This window comes from Pygoscelis adeliae, unplaced genomic scaffold (assembly GCF_000699105.1).
Source record: "Pygoscelis adeliae isolate BGI_AS28 unplaced genomic scaffold, ASM69910v1 Scaffold720, whole genome shotgun sequence".
Classification (NCBI taxonomy): domain Eukaryota; kingdom Metazoa; phylum Chordata; class Aves; order Sphenisciformes; family Spheniscidae; genus Pygoscelis; species Pygoscelis adeliae.
This window is the reverse complement of record NW_008823929.1, coordinates 5,515-8,855: the sequence shown is the minus strand read 5'-3', so window position 1 is coordinate 8,855 and position 3,341 is coordinate 5,515.

Genomic DNA, 3,341 nt, shown 5'->3' with positions numbered 1-3,341 from the left:
TCCTTGAAGAGAGGACTTTAGCCAGCACTCTCTGGAAGAGGTGAGCCGGACCGCCCTGAGCAGCTCGCGGAGGTCCGAAGCTCTGGTTCTGGTTGGAGCAGGTATCAGGGAGTCACAGCACGTCACAAGGCCACCACCTCCCTCACACGCGACGCAGATGCTTAAACCTGAGCTGCAGCCTGGCGGGGGTCCAGCAACGCAGAAGGAGCGTGCACAGCGTTGAATGGGTTTGCGCCTGTTCTCCAAATTGTTCTGTACTCTGCATCCTCAACTTAATGATTGCAGAGGAAGTAAGACCTTTCAAAGGCGTGCTAAAGTCTGTAAGTAGAAGGGAGACATTTCCACCCCTGACAGATTGCAGTCTGAAATAAAGAAGTGGAACGTAGGCGTGGATCCAAGCCCCACTGATGTCAACAAGAGTATTTCCATTGACGTCAGTAGACTTTGGATCAAGCCCTTAAATTTCCTAGCATATGTCACCTGCTAAAAAAGACACTGGTGACACCGGCCAGCACTTTCAAAAGCGAGCCCAGTTTGGGCCGTTCGGCATCCAGACGCCCAACCTGGACGGTTGGAGCAAGGGAATTCCCAGTCTGGATCAGACCTGGGGTTCGCCTGCCCTGGTAGGCGGTTGTCAACAGCAGCCAGCACCGGGTCTCGCAGGAAGGTGTGAGAAGTCTGGGACAATCCGCTCCTCTTACAGCCCGTCTCGCTCTGATTTCTAGTAGTTAGAGAAATGCCAAGGCCTTGGGGCACGAGGTGTAGTAGCCAAACCTGAACCTTCATTAGCAGCTGCTTCTACGTGTCATAAGCCAGCCTGATCATCAGAGGTGGCCACGTTTGCCAGCTCCCGGTGTTGTGGTGAGGGCACGCAGCTGTGTAAGCTGGAGCTGCCAAGACTCTAACCTGCAAACCAGAGCCGTCCGAATCAGAAGTGGGTCTCCAAAATGGCAGCACCGGTTTAAGAGCCGCCCGAACGTGCAGCTCTCCTCGGCGTGTTTCCTGCCAAATCCCGGCATGTTTTGTTAGCAAGATGTTAAGGCCAAGGCGAGAACTTCCTCCACCAAGTTCAGGGTTAGATTCGGCTTCCTCATGTTCGCAAGGGCCAACGCCTTCAGCAGCATCACCAGCAGGGAACGTGGCTGAAACGGGCACGTCTCGGTGCGGAACGCTTCCTCGCGTTCCTCCTCATCTGGCATGAAAAATAACCTCAAATCACAGGAAAACGAAATAAATAAATAAGCTGCCAGCGGCATTTGGGCAGCAGGTGGAGAGAAGCCAGATCTCAGGAGGTCCAACCTCCCCGTTGCCCTCATGAAGTGGCAAATGCCACGGCTGTCAGCCTCTTACAGCCGTTCCTCCTTCTTCTTCTTGTAAATACACAAAGTAAAGATTAACGCTCATTCTCACTTTTACAAATACACAAGCAGCACACTCAAAACGCGAGAAATAGGCCCAAAACGTGAGAAATCGGCCCAAAACACAAGAAATCGGCCCAAAACAGCCATACTTAAACGCAGCTCCACTTGCCCGCTCTTAAACTTTGTACCTAGGACTGGGCAGGCCGAATACACCCATACCATTAGCCTGTCGCGTGTGTAAGCCGAACAACCAGCCCGCGTGGGAGGACGGAGGAAAATCACTCCCATGTCATTCCCGGCAAGGCCTCTAGATGTCTGCACAACCCAAAGGATGAGAAGGACTTCGGAGGAGTCGGCGGATCCGCAGCCCAGGAGATGTCCATCCTCACCCCAAACACCGCGAAACACCCCCCGTAAAGGTTCCACCGTTTGGCCTCGTCGCCTGCGAGATCAGCGAGGGTGAAGGAGGTCTAGGAGGGGATTGACACCCACCCACCCCCAATTTTAGCCACCCAACCTGGTTCTCTCAATTTGGGATCCTGGTGTTTGGGGTGAGCATCTCCGGCGAGGATCCCCTTGCCCCCAGGCACACCCACCCACACGCTGGCAGCCTCAGAGTAGCTCTGGTTTGCTGAAAAGTAAGAAACCTTCCTTATTTCTTTGCTCTCTCCAGCCCCTGCGGCCCCGGCTGGGGCCTTTCAAGGGACAATTGGATGGAGCAGGGACGGAAGCTCAGGAAATCTTTTGCTTTGTGATACTTTTTTCCTCCCTTCACAACAACGTATTTCAAACCCAGCTGACACCAAAGGCAAAGAGGACCTAGTCTGGCAAAGAGATGAGCTGGATTTGTTCCTTCAGAAGAGGGAAGCTTGGCCAACGGAGCCAAGCGCAGCGGGTTCAGCTGGCCCTGCTGCGTGCCGGGAGCCCGGGAGAGGTCATGCTCTCCCAGCCGGAGGAAAGAGCTGCTGAGTCTTCCTGCCCAGAGCAGATGATAGACACGGGACTTCCCAAACCCTGAATTGAAATTCCTCCTTGCTTATGGATGACTGAGTTCAGTCTCTTGTCACAGGCTGTTGACACTTAGCTCCGGCTTTCCCCTTCCTCTGTTGCAAAAAGACAATCTGGCGGCCAGAAAAGAAGTGAAGAAATCCCACCGTGGCAAAGAACCATCTGTCAGGGAGAGCTTTCGCATTGCACTCCTTGGCAGGAGCTGGAAACCTGGGGCTCTGGGGGAAAAGCCCTCACGCCCGAGCCCCGAGAGGACTTCTCTCCGTTCAGCGGGATGGGGAAGGGGAAAAGGGGATCCCGGTCTGTTCCATGAAGCATTCCAAAACGGTATGCAGCCCGCACAACGCTACGAAGCACAGGCAGCGGCGACACAAGCCATCGCTGTGGATGAAAGCAGCAAAAAAAGCTGCTTTTCGAAACCCCTACCGGGGATCCGCCCTGAGAGCTTTCCAACCCGTTTCTGGTAGATCCCTGGAAACACCTCTGTATTCCAGCGCCCCGGCGGTGCTGTGCCCCCCCCGCCGCAAGCCAGGCACCACAAACCTTAACAACCTCGCCAAAACTGTGGCTTTTATTCAGAAACTAAAACGGAGACACTCCCCTTGCTTCCCTGCCTGCTTTCAAACCTAGAAATCTCCGGCGGCCCTTTCGCAGTTGAATCACGGCCGTGGCCACAGCCAAACGTGAGGGGTGAGAAGCCGAGGGCAAGCGGTGGCTTTTCCAGGAGCCACCCGAGTCCCACAGTCCCTCGTTTTCCAGCTGCAGCAACACGCACCCGATGCAATCAGCGTGGGATTTATTTATTATGTTCCCTGTACACAAACAACCTCGCCAAAGGAAATGCCTTCTCCGCCCCGGCTCCCGCTCTTGACCACACAACAGGCACACTCCGTCCCTTCGCTCGGGCCATTGTGAATCCCTTCACGTCCTTCTCTTCTCCCCCCCCCTCCCCCCCCCCCCCCCCCCCCTCCC